At 37.4% G+C, this 19,161-nt stretch overlaps 1 long non-coding RNA gene and 1 pseudogene across 2 annotated transcripts; one reads left to right on the top strand and one right to left on the bottom strand.

The window, feature by feature from the left end:
• Window positions 1-748: 748 nt before the first annotated feature.
• LOC137714450 (inactive beta-amylase 4, chloroplastic-like) lies at window positions 749-18,570 on the top strand (annotated as a pseudogene).
• Window positions 6,182-7,847, bottom strand: LOC137714383 (uncharacterized). 2 transcript variants are annotated; one of them, XR_011065423.1, is made up of 3 exons: window positions 7,505-7,847; window positions 6,552-7,094; window positions 6,182-6,445 (listed from the first exon to the last, which is right to left on the bottom strand). It is a non-coding gene; the product is annotated as an uncharacterized lncRNA (long non-coding RNA). The 2 variants fall into 2 exon arrangements; XR_011065424.1 differs by having other exon boundaries at window positions 6,984-7,094.
• Window positions 18,571-19,161: the final 591 nt, after the last annotated feature.

The raw sequence follows: 19,161 nt of genomic DNA, 5'->3' as shown, positions 1-19,161 counted from the left end.
GACCAGTTGGCGGTCAAGATGTTTTGAGGGTCACTAGTGATTTGAGCCATAATCATCATATAGATACAACACAAGCAGTGTATCATCGACAACACTTTTAATAGTAGGAAACGACTTCTCTCCTTAATTGTAGTAGTTTTCGTCTGTCGGTATAAATTCGATCGAAAACTAGAACTCATTACATTCACATAAATAGGGAAACAAGTTGGTGTTACCAACACTCGTGTGAACGACTTAATACTTGCCCGGCTTCTGTCAAGGTGAGGAGACAGATTTTTTAACATATCAAACACAAACCATTCATTTTTTTGCTGATAGCGTAGGTAGGTGAGGAGGAACGGTGACCGCGATGTAAGAGAGATTCAAGGCCACGACTTGAAGGTGGCGTACCAACCCAGTTGCAACTTGCAAGTGAGCAATCAGTGGTAAGGATGTTTTTGGTGGAAGAGGATTCTCTCCTGAGCTCAGGATGGGGCTTCTCCTGACCAACCCATCCGGACCATTCAAATTTAATCCAATGACTCCAAACAGGAGTCCCTCTTAAAGTTATAATAATTGGAGCTGCTGAATTAAATTTGAACGGTCTTAATGGGTTGGTCAGGAGGATCCCCATCCTGAGATCAGTAGAGGATCCTCTTCCACCAAAAAATACCACAACACAAGAAGTCCGTCAGTACATTTCAGTTGCAAATGAAATTACAAACACTGGGAGTTGCTCTCTCTATCGCTAAGAGATTCTCTGTGATTGATGGCAATGTCGGACAATGGCAGTCGTCTGCAAATGCACAACAGCGAGGAGGAGCTTCTTCTGCTTCAAGGAAGTCAGTTTCGACGACAAGCCCAACCGCCGAAACCTCCTCCAAAACGTTTCGACCCTTGCCGTCTTTAAAAAGGTCTCTTCACTCACTGCAGCCCATCCCTTGCCGGAAACAGTATTCTCAGGTTTATCTCACACAATTACGGGTTTTTTCCGTTTTCTTTTGAGTTGCACAGTCTGTTTACGATACCATAATAACAATGAGTTGTCTCATCTGTAACTTAACTGTACCAACCTCTGTGACAATAGACACAGCACAGAACTCCTCCATTGAGTAATTGGAGAAGAGCACAGCATTGGCTACTACGGGTTTCCCAACTGCCAGAGTCCCTGTTTCATAAAAAACAACCGTTTTCACTGGCAGGGATCAAACATGTCCGTAAACGTCCGGACACCAACAAAGTGTCAAATACTAAGAAACGTATCAACCTTCATGAATTAGGTACCGTTTGTTCAGCTTTTAATTTTGGAAAGAACAAAAACCCCAAAAAGGACGAAACAATTATTAGCCTTGTCATAAAAAAAAAGGAGTTGGGGTAGAGAGAACTCTCCTTCAATGAGAGCTGTCATCTACAAGAAATGGGGAGTTAAAACTTGGCGAGTACGGCTTGGTGACATGGACAAGGTGCATACAGCCATCAATTGTCCAGAAACAAAGGGTCATATGAGACAGATTCCAACTATGAAATAATAGTTGCATGCTCAATCCCAATATATGCGGGAAGAACATCCTCCATACCCAATGACATAGATTGCATTTAGTTTTATGTCAAGAGCCTAAACGTTGATCGAACCAAGGCAGAGCGTTTTACTGGTCAGGAATGAAGTGCATAATTTGTAATCAACGGAACATTAACATAATGTATGGTGGTAGCATAGGGGATAATATGAAATGACCAGAACAATATGAGGAGAGCAACTTCATAATGGAGGAAAGATGAGAAAAAAAACTACACTTGCACCTCAAGACATATAGAGAATGTATCTAATCATAAATTGTTTTTTCCTAAACCACAACAAACAGGTTTTTGACGTCCTCCGAAGGAAAAGTAGGAACAAGCATAATGAAGCAACTAAACACACCAGCAAAAACAACATGAAAATAAAATGCATGAAAACCAGATTCTAAATTAAAAAAGAAATTTGTTTCCAAGGATAAGGTGGTCTTACCTTATAAGCCTTTTCGAGTACACTAGCAAAAATGCCCGCGCTCCACTGCGGGGACTTCTAGAAGTATGATCTTGTACCATCTTATTTCTTTTGCTATTCCTAGTTCTTTTTGGCATCATGTGCAAAACCAAATTGATAGCTAGGAAGAAAAATGAAAACACCTGCATAAATTAAATTTTCCATCACCCCTATATTATAATTAAATAAAGCGAAACACAATAATCATCTCACAATTACAGAAGCAAGGACTTTCAAATGCCCCAATTATTTAACAACTACCATACATAATTCTTAAAAAATGAGTATAAAATTAACCTCTTTTGAAAAACGAAGGAAGAAAGATGAAAACTTAAGCCAAGGAATATAACTATGTTGAACTCAATTATTTGACATTAATTACACAAACCCAATTCCATATATATAGCCAGACAGAAGCTTTATCCTGAGAGAAACCATGCCCAAATGATTATATAATCTCCAGACTGAGTGTGAATTCAGAGCATGAAGGGGAAGTGAGTTCCTTGGTTCCCACATTGGAGAGACTAAATCTCAAAACTTTGCCAAGCATTACAGGAAACCATGGAAAGAATAAAAATGACCACAAAGATTGCAAAACAATTAACCACAGGTGTTTATATGCCCATTGAGAGAAAAAAGCTTCTGCAAGTGAAAAAAAGGTATTTATATAAAACAGGCATGTACCATCTGAAAGAGCCTCTTGTATCCATTCCAATTATACTTATGTCTACCATATCCCTCTACAATTCCCCACCACCAATCAACCTAGTGACACCTAGTGACACTAGTGACACCTAACTGCTTTAGTAGACCACCTAGTGACACCTAACTGCCACCAAAATAAAAGACATGATCAAGACCATACAAATTACAGCCTAAGCTTAAAAACAACTGTTATCTATTAAGCAAAACTTGAACTCCTTGACATGGCAACCTCTTAATCCAGGATGTAGAGTAGAAAAGAAAAATTATTGACAAACCAAAAAAACACAATTTAACTTGCATGGTAAACGAATATTAATAAAGTTACATAACTCAATGGATTACATATACCAGTAAAAAAGTGAAACATCAGTGTTTGGGAAGTTACCTTTTTTGAAATGTCAGGAGCATCTGGTGTACATAGACAGTCCTTCCAAAATTCCGGGCTTCAAAATAAAATAAAAAATAAATTCAAAAGAAATCAAAACTATTAATCCTAACAACTGTTTAGTAAAGGATAAAACAATCTTTCCATCAAACAAATTTGAGAAAAAAAAAGAGGGAAATAAATTTAAGTTGAATAGAGGTGACAGCTGCCTACCCAGAAATCCAAACGAAATCCCCAAAAATTCACGCCCCCAAAACCCTACAAATCACCGGTGTTGAAAACCAGCGCTAAACTGGGATCATCCATAGAGCGACGAACTCCGATCATTGTCACCGATCTCCATCTCCTTCCAAAGCCAAAACCCTTTTAAGAAAAAAGGGTAATGAATATGATAAAGCCAGTAATGAATGGAATAACCCAATTTCTATCACCAATCACCCTTGTTGAGTGATGATTCACATACTTCCTCATATTTGTTTATGGGTTCCTATCCAACAAAATTTCAACCTAGTACCCAACCTTTGACACGTTATCAAGTGAGTTTAGGGATCTGGGTTTTGTGTTTGACGTTGAATTTTGGAATGATCTGGAGAAATTTGGGTTTTAGGGTTCTAACGATTTGAGTGAACTGAAATTGATTTGGATGAGCAACTTTTAGTTTCAATTCGCGGTCTAGCAAGGATGAAGAGGTGGAGGAGGAAGGAATGAAAGACTTAACTTCTAAAGTTTCAAGCACTCAACAAATTTCAAACAATGTATGTTTCAATACTTAAAAATAAAAAAAAAATAAGGACATGCATCAAAGACTTTTAGGTGGAAAAAATATGCATTGGCTGAAATGGAGATAATTAGGATTTAAAATGTTAAAAATTTTCTTTTTGGGCTCACTAATTAGATGAAAAAGTGAGATTGTATGAACAATTTTACACCTAGAAAGATGAACTACACAGAATCACAACTGATCTAACAATGAGAAAGTATATAAGACAATACACTATCAATAGGCTAAAACACTCTTTTAATTGATCTAACAATAGCCTAATAGGATTAACTGAACCATTAGGGTGCGTTTGTTGCATCGGACTGTCTCGGACTGGACTAGCTGCAGGGACTAAATTGGACTGGCTTAGACTAGACTAAGCTGGACTAACTTAGTGAAGCGTTTGGTGCAGTGTCGGACTAAGAAACAGGATAAATAATAAATTCTAATATTATATTAATTTATCTATATCTCTTTTAATATTTTATTCTTACTTCTCTCATTTTTTCCTTCTTTTTTCTGAAAGCTCTTCCCCTTCTTCGAAACCCAGTTCCATACTTTAGATCAAATCAAAACCCAGTTCCATACTTTGAGATCAAATCAAAACCAACGCCTCCGAGGGAATGGTCTCCCATAACCGCCGCCGTCATAGTTCTCTCGGATTTGAGATGAGGGAATGGTCTCCCATAACCGCCGCCGTTACGATCTCAACACCGGATGCCAGTACTTCATCCAGGGCCTTCGCCTCGTCGGCCTCGAGTACCTCCGCCGCACCGGCAACTTCCTTCCCCCACCCAACGCCTTCGAGTCCTGCTGGGTGCCTCCGCCTGCAACTAGTCTCTTGAAAATGGATCGCCCTGCGCCCTCTGCACCACCAGAATGACCTTGCAGAGCTTGCTCTTGACCGGCGAGTCCGTCGGAAACGTCTCCACCTGCGCGGCGTACCGTCTTGGTGTGGTGCTGTGATCTCGTTGGAGAGATGACGCAACGCAGACGAAGCAAAGTCTTCGCAAAGGGAGGACGCCAAGCGACACAAAGGAGACGAAGCAGGTCTTAGCAGTCCCGTGGTTTTCGGGGGGTTTCGCTAAGACGACCTAACGAGGGAGATAGTCCACACGAGTCCGGGCTAGTCTCATTTAAGTTAGTCCCCAAGCTTACCAAACATGAGACAATAATCCTAGCCAGTCCAATCCCACTTAAGAAGGTGAAACAAACGGGCCCTTAGAGACTGCAACAATGAGAAAGTCTGAAGATTAAAGCTCTAGTTGAATATCTTTGAACCCCTAGGTGTTGGAAACATTTTCAGTAAATTTGTTCAGGAAAATATAGAAACTCATGATGTAATTCCATCGTTTGGGATAGCACATATTTACCTGGAATCCAACCTTAAGCTAACATTTTTCATAAGTTTATTCTTTTTGTTAACTACACTAGAATTTATAAAACAATTTTAGAAAAACTCGAGTCTAGATAAGGGACTTATGTTCCAGTTTAAAATTTTTTGACTTGTGTTCTAAGCAACATAATGTATTCACATTTCAATTGTCAAGGGCATCACAACAATCCCCGACTGAAGATATTAAAAATCAGAACTTCTTCTCCAAGTTTCATTCAGTTTATTTCACTTGTCCATCGGAATTTTATTCAAAGAAGATTAAATAAAGAGCATACCAAAGATAAAAACCTCTCATTTCAAACTCTGCTAATGCACAGCTCTGTTTGGTTTTCTTCTCCATAGACCAGACTGAGCGAGGAGTCAAGTTCTCTAGTGCACCATCAATCTCCCATTCGAGCAGCCATCACCACCTCACTCGCCACTCCCGCGAGGCACCACCTTGCCACCACCCCCATGTCTCACTCCCTCTCTACCACTCTCCCTATTTCCCTCACCTCTTTCTCTCGATACTGTGCTCGCTGCACAGAAGCAGCAAGGCGACCACTGTAGCCATTTTTCACTGCGAACTACGCCGTCACGAAACCATCACCATTAATCTAGCCACCTAGGCGAGTTTTACCATCCCCGAACCCACCCTCTGCAAACTGCCTTCATGCCTTCTATTTCAAATCTTGTATTTCTTGTATGGTATCAATGTCTTGCATATTCAAATACTTATATACCAACTGAGAATAACAATATAAATCACACACCCATCTCTTTTTCCCCACTTGAAAAAATCACCTAAAAACCACATTAATCACCATAGTTTAAGAATCCAGACATGGCTCCAAATTTCAATCTAATTATCTAAATTACAGAGGATTCTACCTACCTCATGAAAACAAATATGCTCAGTTAAAGAAATTCCCTAATCACTGCAGTGCATCTGAAACTACTTCTTAACTATGTCAGCCATATCAATCTAATAAAAAAAATCCATGTTTCAATCGATTCTTATTAATTCCAACTCCAAGTATTTAAGCATCTAGATTATAGAAAAATCATAACAAAACAAAACTCAATCTTGGTACTAAAGCACACTTCGTTAACCTCACCTTCATCAAGTCCATGATTCCTGCCATGAGATCTTTCTCTTAATCCAGACTTGGCTTCAGATGCAAGATCAAAATAACGAAGCATTCAGTTCCATTTCTACACACAGCAAATTAAAAATTGAAATATGTTATAATTCACTCGGAATCTTCATATGCATTATGAAAGCATATAAACAGATATATTTGAAAACTTATAAAGCTACCTAATTAAGTTGAAAAGTCGGTAATTAAGATCAGGTGCCAGTGCATCCAGTGAGCCTTCCAAGGAAAGATGGCCCCATGGAGTTAGACCTTGAAAACTGAGGCTTGTTTTGCCTTGTAATTGTATGATCAGTAGCATTCTTATGGATTGTAATTGTATGATCAGTAGTATCCTTATGGATTCCCAGATGAATCCTCAAACTTTTGTTCTCATCCATTAGCTTACGCACATGGGACAAAAGCCGCTCAATTGTTTCACACTTCTCCTTGTTTCTCCTTATCAACTCAGCTCACTGACTGCTGAATATTTCGTCAATGAGTTCCGAGATCTTTTCATGCAACATTTTATCTTTTTCAACCACATTACCATCAGATTCTACACCATGATCAATACTCTCTTTTTCCATATGTTCTTCAAAAGTACACAAACCAACCTTTTTTAGGACAGACCAGCATTTGTTTGTTTTGATGGCTCTGAATTTTGTTTCCGTTTTCTCTTTTGTGGTGGTCTGATCAAGATGCACTCCAAAAACTAATTTGAGTGCCTACACAGATGAACATCGCATAAAAATCAGAAAATCAAAAATCAAAAACAGCAGCAGAGATAAAAAAAAATGACAAAATTCTAAAAAAATTTAAATCAAAAGCTTAAGACTAACTCACAGGAAGCTCTGTGAGTTAATTTTTTGGGCCAAAAAAAAAAAAAAAAAAAATCTATTAATGCATTCTCATACAAAAAAATTTCTTTAAATACTGATTTCATGCAATCCAGGAGCTAAGTACTTAAATCAGAAAAATTTCTTTAACCCAGATACTCTTATATTGCAGTGCAGCAAAGTTTTTCTTGAACCCTGACAAATATCACTCTAAAAATATCCCAAATATATCTCAGAGATTGCAGAGATTCAGACAATCAATAATGGAATTACCAACAATCCGAAGCTCAAACACTCACCTTCCATGCCGAGACTAGATATTTTTTTGAGGTTGTTCAAGATCATGAGGCCGTACTTCAAGACTTGGAGCGGCGGACCTTGAGCTTTTGGACCAAGCAAAGCTATCCCAAGCTCCTCCTCCATTATCGAACTGGTTTTTTAACCTGCGATCTGACTCGCCAACGAACCATCTAGCATAGAGGAAATTTATTTTAGGATTTCAATTGAGAAAGAAAGATATCGCATGGAGAGAGGAAGAATAACAGGAAAGAAAATGTGAAATGGGTTGAAGCGGCGAAAAGGACGAGAACGGGAAGGACGAGGGTTTGAGAAAGAAAATGTGAAATGGGTTGGAGCGGTGGAAAGGACGAGAACGGGAAAGAAAAGAGAGCCATGTGAGAGAAAAAGGGTTTGAGAGATGCTTTTAGAAAAATGTGGATTGATTTTTCATTATGATAATAAAACATAAAAAGATAAGGATTTCAAATAATAAACTAGTTTAATTTTTTTTATAAAATAACTATTAGTGTTGCAATGCTTATGATAAAGAGTAATAGTTGTATAGTAAATAGATATTATAAATGTTGGATTATATGTTGAATGTTAGATTATGATTTCTTGTTAAACGTTGGATTATATATTTAAGATAAAGTTTATAAATATTTTTTTTTAAAATAAAGTATATTTAGTAATTCACCCTTATTTGTTAGGAAAATTAAATTCATGACACATCTAGTATTATATCATTTTTGATCATTTCACACAATCACAGCAGTTTTACATAAAAGTTTATCAAACAGTATAATACTGCTTATTTTTCCAAAATCACTTTTACAAAAAAGTTTACCAAACACTTTGCTGCTTTATTTCACAGCTGCTTATTCTCACAGCACAGCAGAAACAGTTTTTTTTCAAAACATAGCAATACCAAACCAGCCTAACTCACAAGAAGCTCTGTGAGTTAATTTTTTGGGCAAAAAAATTCTATTAATGCATTCTCATACAAAAAATTTCTTTAACTAATGATTTCATGCAAACAATGTCACATCCGGCCCGGGGCGAATCACTTTCCGGGCCCGCTCCACCACCGTAGCACGATATTGTCCGCTTTAGGCCCCGACCATACCCTCACGGTTTTGTTTTTGGGAACTCACGAGCAACTTCCCAATGGGTCACCCATCATGGGATTGCTCTAGCCCCCTTCTCGCCTAATGCTCTAGCCCCCTTCTCGCCTAACTTCAGAGTTCCTACGGAACCCGAAGCCAGTGAGCTCCCGAAAGGCCTCGTGCTAGGTAAGGATGAGAATATACATTTAAGGATCACTCCCCTGGGCAATGTGGGATGTCACAATCCACCCCCCTTAGGGGCCCGACATCCTCGTCTGCACACACGCGGCCAGGGTTAGGCTCTGATACCAAATTGTCACATCCAGCCCGGGGCGGATCACTTCCCGGGCCCGCTCCACCACCGTAGCACGATATTGTCCGCTTTGGGCCCCAACCACGCCCTCACGGTTTTGTTTTTGGGAACTCACGAGCAACTTCCCAGTGGGTCACCCATCATGGGATTGCTCTAGCCCCCTTCTCGCTTAACTTCGGAGTTCCTACGGAACCCGAAGCTAGTGAGCTCCCAAAAGGCCTCGTGCTAGGTAAAGATGAGAATATACATTTAAGGATCACTCCCCTGGGCAATGTGGGATGTCACAATCCACCCCCCTTAGGGGCCCGACGTCCTCGTCGGCACACACGCGGCCAGGGTTAGGCTCTGATACCAAATTGTCACATCCGGCCCGGGGCGGATCACTTCCCGAGCCCGCTCCACCACCGTAGCACGATATTGTCCGCTTTGGGTCCCGACCACGCCCTCACGGTTTTGTTTTTGGGAACTCACGAGCAACTTCCCAGTGGGTCACCCATCATGGGATTGCTCTAGCCCCCTTCTCACTTAACTTCGGAGTTCCTACGAAACCCGAAGCCAGTGAGCTCCCAAAAGGCCTCATGCTAGGTAAGGATGAAAATATACATTTAAGGATCACTCCCCTGGACGATGTGGGATGTCACAAACAAGAGCTAAGTGCTTAAATCAGAAAAATTTCTTTAATCCAGATGCTCTTATATAGCAGTGCAGCTAAGTTTTTCTTGAACCCTGACGAATATCATTGTAAAATTATCCCAAATATATCTCAGAGATTGTAGAGATTCAGACAATCAATAATGAGACAGCCGGAATGTTCTTTATTCGTTTGTCCTCCATACTCTACCCTAATCTTCTTAGGATTTTAGTTAAACAACTTGCTCCTATAACAGCAATATTAAAGCATAAATATTCATGAACACTCATCACCAATAGCAAAAAGGCACAAAGTATTTTTACAGAAATCTAAAGATCCCTTTTGTGTCCCAAACCCAGGTCTCTCCTCTCTTTGCCTTCCTCCTTCAGGGCATAATTAGAGATACCCACCAACAGTATAACCAAAAAAAATTGTAGTGAGATTTTAAAATACGTACTTTATTTGATATTGCAATGAAATATAACAAAACGTAGAAAAATTGTTATTTTGGTAAACAAATAGACAGTGGAATAACAACAGAAGAAGCCGAACCCAGAAAAAATAAAAACACAGAATCACAGTAGAAGAAGCAAACCCAAGAAAATACAGAAAATAAAACAAAAAGGGTGCTACTTTTATTGGCAGGTGAATGAGTAGACAATAAAAAAGTGCAAACTTTGAGTTCAAAACAAACCTCGTACCGTTTGAAATTTGAGACTTAAGTCGCCCACGGGAAGGGTTTTATGAGAAGGCAGTATTAGGCGAGCTGAAGTTATTTATGCTTTTAGTTGTAAATTCACATCTAATACTAGTTGAACACAAATTTCAGCAAATACACAAAAGAAATAGCAAGAATTGATTTCAGAAATGGGAAAGAATTAAATTAAAAATAGAAAACAAAGGGCCGAAAAGCCGTATACCTAAACACCATTTCATATATTTTTATCCTTTTCAATTACCGATCGATTCCAAAGAGAGGGAGAGAGGAGGAGGGAGACGACGGAGGGGGAGAGGAGGGAGAGGAAGACGAGAGGAGGAAAACAACGGAGGTGATTTACTGTCTCTGTGGTTCTCGCAAGGACTGCGAGATGAACGAAGAGAGGCATGACCAGGTGGCTCTGAGCTCGAGGTCAGAGAGAAAATGAGAGACCTAAACGGCTAGGGTTAGAAATGAGAATCTGGGCTCAGGGGCACAAAAGATTTGGAAATGATTTTTACCTTTCAATTTGGAAATGATTTTTGCTGACCACTGTTTATGTTCTGTGATTTCTTCGATCATAAGAAATCAAGTTGGTCTCAAATTGTAATCGTTTGGGTTCAATTTGCGATTAGCTTTTAAGTGGTATTTTATTTTACTAGTTTCTCTGTTAGCATCAAGTGGCAAGTCACACATGCGCCAAATGGCAAGCCACACTCTCTCTCTTCCAACTTTTAGAATGAACTAGATAGTTTTGACCGCGCGTTGCTGCGAGATCACAAATTGTGTGAAAATTTTGTTTCAAAGATATAAAAGATTGTATGACAGAAAATACTGAATAAATCTTTATATATGAAAGATTTGATTGATACAATCTATATACAAAAGATGATGTGCATGTGAAAAAGATTAATCTTACTTACATTCTTGCATTCTTACATTTTTCGAACTCACCTACTTTAACTCCTCCACACTCAACATGCACGAATCTTCATCTTTCTTGTTGGATTAAAAGCTGGCGAATCGCAGAGTTGAAACCATTTTCATTCAGTTACAAAGTTGTAGAATCAAAATATCAATTTTATCAATTTACGAAATCACAAATATGCAGATTAAATTGCATGTAAAGAAATGTGTAAATAGAAAAGTATCAAATTGCAAAAGAAATGTTAACACAACACCACTACAATAATAAGAAATCTCAAATAATATCTACCAAGGATCATCATATGATTTTTTTAAAATGGATACCGGTAATAGATTATTTATAGCTTTCACTTGCTTACTGTTGTTAATGAGATACAAAACACAGCAAACAAAAGAAAACTAAACAAATACCAAAAGAAAGATTAAGCTCTCAATCAAGTATTTAAATGAAAGAGATGTAAAGGTAGTCAAATAACTAAAAAACATCAATGTTTCAAACTAATAACCATCACAAAATTATTCCACTCAAAGTACCCTAAATAACACATCATGGGCATCCTGCCACGATTATCTAAGAATATATCATTGGTTACTGTTGAAAATATACTGCATTATCTTGAATTGAAAGTACAAACAATGAAGAATGCACATGAACAACACACAATTTCTTTGCAAAACAATTTTATAATTCTATAATGTTGAATTGGAAATTCAGAATGAACTTCATTAGTTCAATATGCAAAATTCAAGAATTTAATTACACTGAAAAATGAAAATCACGAAGCAACGAAGAAGCAAGCAAACTACAGAATTCAAAGAACCAAACATGCCAGAACTAAAACATTAAAAATAGCATTTACCTATTTCAAAGATAAAAAATCCCAGATATCAGTATATTAGCACTCCCTGCAAAACACCAAAATCAGAAAATTAGAAAAATCTAATTTTATATCATTATATCTTAAGAAACCCTCAAATTTATAATCAAAGAAAAAGTAATAAAAACCCCTACATAAAATAATCAGAAGATAAAAGCTCAAATTTGTAAAGCATTTGTGCAAAGTACTTATTAGAGGAACTTACATATGGATGAAAGTGTTGATCTCTTGTATCATGTTAGAGCAGCATTGGCTGGAATTTACGAATATAATATGTTATGAGCATTCGAATGATTCACTTTGCACAAAACCTAATCATCCAACTGTGTAGAAAAATAAAAAATGCACAATGATAAATTTGAATCTATAACACTACAATAAAGAACGGAGAAAAAGTTACTTATTACAACCCCAGTTTTTTATTGGTGTCATTACCCCCAATCTTGTACTATATACCAAGGTACTGAAAACATACTGTTTCACATTTAATTACACTGTTTCACATTCAGCTGTGCACACATAAAATTAATATCAAATTTATTTCAGTCATGGCTCAATGGTGCAAGGATTCTTTATCGTTTGTTTTGACTTCGACAAATTTTTTCATCATTGTGGCTTTATACTTTTCTATTGGCTGGTATAGTACTTTTAGGGAACAAATAAAATTCACAATGTTGATGCTCATTGTTAGTGCAACAAACTTTTTTATTAGACATTTCAATTCCGCTTGAAGTAAAAGAACTATGGCTTCCTTGTATGTTTAAACTTTTCTGGGTGGTTCTAGTTGCTTTGCGCATTGTATTTACAAAATTACAACCCAAAGCAACAAATTGGTAGCTATGTAAAAACAAAAGCAAGCACTAATACTATCACGTAAAACAAATGCAAACCAAGAATATGTAGAACACTATAAATAAGGAATTTCAAAACATTATAGCAGAAAATCAATTACATGCAACTTTTCTTTAAACACTCTTTAAATGTAGAAAACAAAACTAACCTCTTTTGTAGTAGCGACGATAAGGAATGAAAAACCAAAACAACACCTGCTAAAAAATACAAAAAAGAAAAATCAAAATGAAAAAAAAAAAAAAAATCAATCTTCAAAACCATATGCAAAATAGCGGATTTGTGTCATCATCATTATCCTCACCATTATCATTATCATTACCCACTTGCAATTCCTTGCTGTCTGGTTTCAAATTACTCTTAATTCTCATCCGAGTTAATGGGTTTTGAATCGCCACCAACTTCTACAATTCCCAAATCACAAAATTCTAGTAAATGGTATGCCAAAACACAAATTCAAAATTCAATTTCTTTTTGTACAGGACAATAGAAAGATTGAGACTTTTTTACTTCTACAGTTCTACACACTTTCAAGCTCTAAATTTTCCCGGAAACAAACAGAAAGTCAAAGAAGTTGTACCTGGTCCAAGAGAAGAGCAGTGCTAGCAGAGATCTCTGGTGAGAAACTTAACAAGATGGACCAAACCATTGAACAAAGAAACCCAGTTAGACTAAAAGAACGATAATCAACCATAACAATTATAGTTGTTAACAATAAATGTAAAAACCCAGAACCATTAACCTTCCTTAAAAATATGAACTATTGTCCTTATTACTATGTATTTAACCAGATCGCAAACAATCTCATTAGATCTCATGATATCATGAGGGGGCATAAACACATGCAATTATCAAGAAGTTAATTCTCTAATTTCTAATCACAAATTCCAAACATAAACAACGGAGTGCAAGGGATAAGAACATATTGGACTGATGTACGGAATAGCTAATGTGATGAAAATGCTCAAGCCTTACCAACAACGCTGCAACTCCTGAAAAATCATAGACTCATCTACGAATAAACCCACACGCAAATCTGGTTTTACCGGGCAAACCGTGGACAACCCATTGCAATTTACTGCAAAACAAAATTGTTAGTATATCCAAAACATGATTAAAACCCACAAATCCATCACCAAAACAAATAATTTCCCTAACAAAATTTATCAAATTGACAACTTTTTCAACCTGATATATAGATACACAACGACATGTATAAACATATCAGAGATATAGAGAGAGAAAGAGAGAGGTAGAGGTAGAGAGAGACCTGATGGTGTTGATGAACACTGGAGAGTGAGAAAAGCAGAGGACAACTGGAGGTTGCTAAAAGAGATTAAGTACAGTGAAAAATTAAATATTTGGCTTCTGGGTACTTGAGAAGAAGTGAGATTTAGTTACCTGTGTAAGGAGAGATTGGGAAACACTCTGAAACCCTTGCATCAGCAATCGCAAGATCAGGAAGAAAAAAAGCCTTGGAAACCAATTTTATGACCTTCCACATAGCACCGAGAAATCTAGGTTTACAGGGATGCAAAACTCATCTGAAAACAGAGAACCCAAACAAAATCTCAAATAAAAAAAATTTGAAAAAAAAAGAAAGAAATGGAAAACCACGATCACAAAACCCCATATTTGAACAAAAGAAAACCCCAGATGTAAGATCCAAAGAACTCACCAAGAGATGCTATCCTTTTTGGGTAAAATTTTTCTTCGAATCAAACCGAAAGCGTTTATTGGTTGGGTGGTTTTTCAGCAAAACGGAGAAAGTGAAAGAGAGAAGTTGAGGTTTGAGAGCAAGAGAAGGGGGGAGAGAGAGAGGGAGAGAGACGAACCTTCTTGCATGCTTGAGAGAGAGCTCGGCTTTTCCATCCGTCTTTCCTTCCCATGAGCAACACGTGTATAGGAGTCTGGAACCAAAGGTAGGCCTGCTTTGGTACTGAGGTGATTCTGAAAAAAATTGGTATAAAAAAAAGCTGGGAGCTGTTTTTGTGTTTGGTAAACATTCAGCTTCAGCTTTTTTTCACAGTTTTGGGTGAAAAAAAGCCAAAAACAAGAAGCTACAAAACCCAGCTTTGAAAAACTGGCTTTTTTTCACATCTGTTTTACATAAAAGTTTACCAAACACTATAATATTGCTTTTTTTTTTTCAAAAGCACTTTTACAAAAAAGTTTACCAAACACTCTGCTGTTTTATTTCACAGCTGCTTATTCTCACAGCACAGCAGAAGCAGCTTTTTTTCAAAGCACAGCAATACCAAATCAGCCCGTAGTACCCTGACTTTTCCATTGTATTGAAGCGGACTGACGCGTGGATCTCTGGGGCAAGTTTGCCATTTAACTGTACCAAGCAGGTAAGACCACGGGAAACAAAGTAGACACCAAGCGCCATTTAAGCCATTACACTGCTCGTAAACAGTAATTTTCATCGGGTTTTAGTATATATAGAATATATAATCTCTCTTTGCCTTTGCACAGTATACTGGTTAGTGAATGGTGTTTAGGGAAATACAAGGGGTAAACCCTTTCTAAAAAAACACAAAAAAATACTATTGCACATCGTTCGTGAGAGAGGGTTGCTAAGAATAACAGGCAATGCACTCTATCAAAACATAGCCATTTCTCGTAACATAAATAGGAACGCCTCGAAACAACAGGGATGCGGGCTAGGATTTGTTCAGTTGGTGCTCTGACTGGGCCAACTACTGAGTGGAATCAACATGTTTCAACTCAATTCACTTACAAAGCGCTTCCCCAACGATCCTAGCACCACACTCCTCAGCAAAATGAAGTTGCCTAGCGGAAACATCGCCATATATATATATTGGAGACAACTTACTCTCTCTTGCTCTCAGCCAAAAAAAAAACTCAGGACAGAAGCAGTTTTGACTGCCGTATCTTTTTTGAACTTTTCTCTATTAGAGAAGGGCGGGGTTTGGAACCCTCAAGCAAGACATGATCCACATAATAAGATATCATAGCACCTAGAGATACATGTACGGTTCATCATGTTACTTATCCAAGTGTGTTGCCGGATAGTCAGATATGTACCGTAGTAGGGAAAGGTTGAGATTGTTTACCTAATTCTTTTTTTTCATGTACCCACGAAGCTGAACACCAATAAAATATTGATTAAACAGTACAAGACCTAACGCGAACAAATTCTTCCTCATTAGACTGTTATAACCGAAGATTGCTTCTTTGTTTACTCAACTCGCAAAGAGATTAATTTATCTAGATATTGTTCGACTCCTATCGAGGGAATCTGCACTGGCTTTCAGTTTGATTCTAGTCAATCTAAGATAACAGGTAATACACGTTGGGCCATTCGGCCACTCCCTCTAAGGCGCAACTTAGAATTGTAATTTGCAGGTAGGGAATTTGTATTTCAGGGTTTTCTTTGCATGCAGAGTTCGATATATATGCACACACATACACATGCAAGGTATGGGGGACTTTCTTGAGAACTTCGCCTCATTTGTTTTCCCGATGAAGCTGGGTAAAGGTATGGTTTTTAATCAACCAAGTCGATTTATATGTTTCCTAAAATTATTTTGAATAAATTTTTCTAATTCGACAATTGGTTTTGTAGGCAGCAATGATGAAAATATCTGTTTATATGGAAATATCAGTAGATTGTGTTTACAAAAAAATCGGTAGTTCTCAACCAAGCATAAGTAGAGGCGTCCACGGAATTGCAGTTGAGGTTTGGTGGGGAATCGTAGAGCGTTTCTCTCCTCTTGGTCATGATTGGTCTCTATATGAAGAGCTTTTCAAACGGATTTCTGACTCAGGTTTGAAGTTGCATGTTGCCTTGTCTTTTCACTCAAACGTTAACTCTTCTTCTAGCAGAAAAGGGGGTGTTACTCTTCCGCTTCGGATCATATAGGTTTGTTTTCTTTGCAATTTTGAAATCCCATTTGACTGTTTGGTCTTTTATTGGTAAAGTGCACATGGCTGTATTGGAATGCTTAATTTACCCGGCCATACTTTTCTGTTGTGACAAAAGAAACATAACCTATCTGGATGACTAGAGATAATATCAACGTTTCTTCAGTATCCTGCTCTGCAACATGCTATGGTCCTGTGTTCCCCTTAGCATACTTGATTGTAGCTTTGATGTGCGTAAAAAGTTTTTCTTTGCAAGGGGATGTGAAAGAAAAACCATAGTTTTGGCCTTCATTACATGCCCATCAGTTTGAATCCTGAATTCAGATAAAGAAGTTGACCTCCTCTTTTTTCCTCCCATATTAGTGATCAGAATAAGCATATATATTATGGGACCAAAATGGATTTTCCAATGATGATTATCTTACACTCGGAGTTGACCAGTTCATCTCCTTTGCAGCCGAACTGCCCTCCAATGCTATGAAGATTTCATGTCAAGTTTTGCTAAGAAATTTGAATCCTTAATCGGAACTGTGATAGTAGAAATTAGTGTTGGTCTTTGTCCTTCTAGTGAACTTAAGTATGTTACTGTTACACTAGAACCACATGTATGAAGCCAATCCAATGATCTCTTATGCAGCATTGTTACATTGCTCACAGAGATATCCTGCACATCCTTTTGGTGATGGTAGGTGGAAGTTTCCTGGAATCGGTGAATTCCAATGCTATGACAAGTACATGTATGCTAAAAATCTTTCATTCCTGTGACAGAAATTTGGTTACTGTTGAACTTTTCCAATTTACAACATTGTTCCTTTTAGAATGGGCGACCTAAAGATGGCTGCTCGCAAGGAAGGAAAGCCTCAGTAGGGGAAGAAGGGACCACAAAATGCTGGCGGTTACAACAGTCTCTCATCTGAATTTCCTTTCTTTGAAGAGGGAGAGGAAAGCCTTCTTTCTGATTATGGGTGTTTTTTCCCTGTATGAAACTAGTGGAAGCAGCTTTCATAGTGTAAATTGCTCGAAATCATTGCATGTATCATTCTGTTCATGCACATTTCATCCTCGAACTACCACATGGAATAAAATGCAAATGCTGAACTGAACTTGTGTTTCTTTAGCCAGGCAACACTTCTGTGTAGGTGCCTGTTTCAATCTTTAGTGGAACTTTTCTTATAACTAACTCTATTTGCTTCTAGGGGTTGTACTTGGACTGTCTGCTACTTGAGTCTTAAATATTCTTAATTATGCAACATGATTAAAAAGTAGATATGTTTTGATGATTTATTATGAAGTCATGACAATGGAATGGGTTCTTAAGAAACTCTAGCAAGTTAGATGCAATTTGATTAAGAATGAAATGCATTGATGCTAGTCTTCTAGAGAGAAAAAAAATCATCATAGGATGTACTGGTTAGTAAACTAAGGACAATTATGGATGTATAAGTGGAAATTTAAATCATGTATGGTTCTTTATCATGCAATACTTGGCATAACGTAATTAAACTTAAAAAAAAATTAATGAAAGGGGTTTGAAAACTTTGAGTTTTAACGATAAAGACAAAATAAATGGTAAAGTAAATAGTACCAGGTTTGATTTTTTTAGTGTAAAAATGTGATTTTTTGTTAAAATAAACAGTATCATGAGTTCTTCGTTAAAACTTCCAAAAACTTATTGGAAAACAATGTGGAGCTTTGGAGATCTGACGGTGGCTTGACTAGTTGTAGCAATGGTACAGTGGTCGGTTGCTGCATCATGCAGATGATTTTCCTAAAGTAACTATAGTTGGCTTTTGACAGCGTGACTCCACTATCTCCATTATTGCTGATGCCATTGTCTCGTAGCATAGGCAACCGTTCTTTTTGCTTTTTAAATAAAGTAAAGTAGGCATCTTTACTTTATTGAAGCTATACGCATGCTTAGTGCGTCTGGTCCACATCTGGCTCTCAGGCCATCTCTATCTGGCTCTCAGGCCATCTCTAATCGAAGGATTTAGAGGGTCAAAATGTCAAAAATAGCTTGAAAATATTTTCCAACCTAGGACTAGGTCAGAGGGCTGTGGAATCTGAGAGGACCCTACGGAATCGGAGAGGGTTAGATGGCTGGAAGGCTGGCCAGAATAATCAGCTTTCCTGTCGGTTATAACCGACAAGAATTCTTAAGAAAAAAAATTCAAATGTAACAGCTAGTTGACGTTAGCTAGCCGTTGCATTTGTATTTTTTTTTTTTATAATTTTATTATTATTTTTTATTTACAAAATTTTTCCTATAACTTCTATTTTTAATATTTTTTTTAAATTCTATTTTTATCTTATAACTTCTATTTCACAAAATTTGCTTTTATTTTATTTTAAATTCTATTTTTATCCTCCTATAACTTCTATTTC

This window comes from Pyrus communis, chromosome 14 (assembly GCF_963583255.1).
Source record: "Pyrus communis chromosome 14, drPyrComm1.1, whole genome shotgun sequence".
NCBI lineage: Eukaryota > Viridiplantae > Streptophyta > Magnoliopsida > Rosales > Rosaceae > Pyrus > Pyrus communis.
This window is presented reverse-complemented; position numbering and strand designations above follow the sequence as displayed.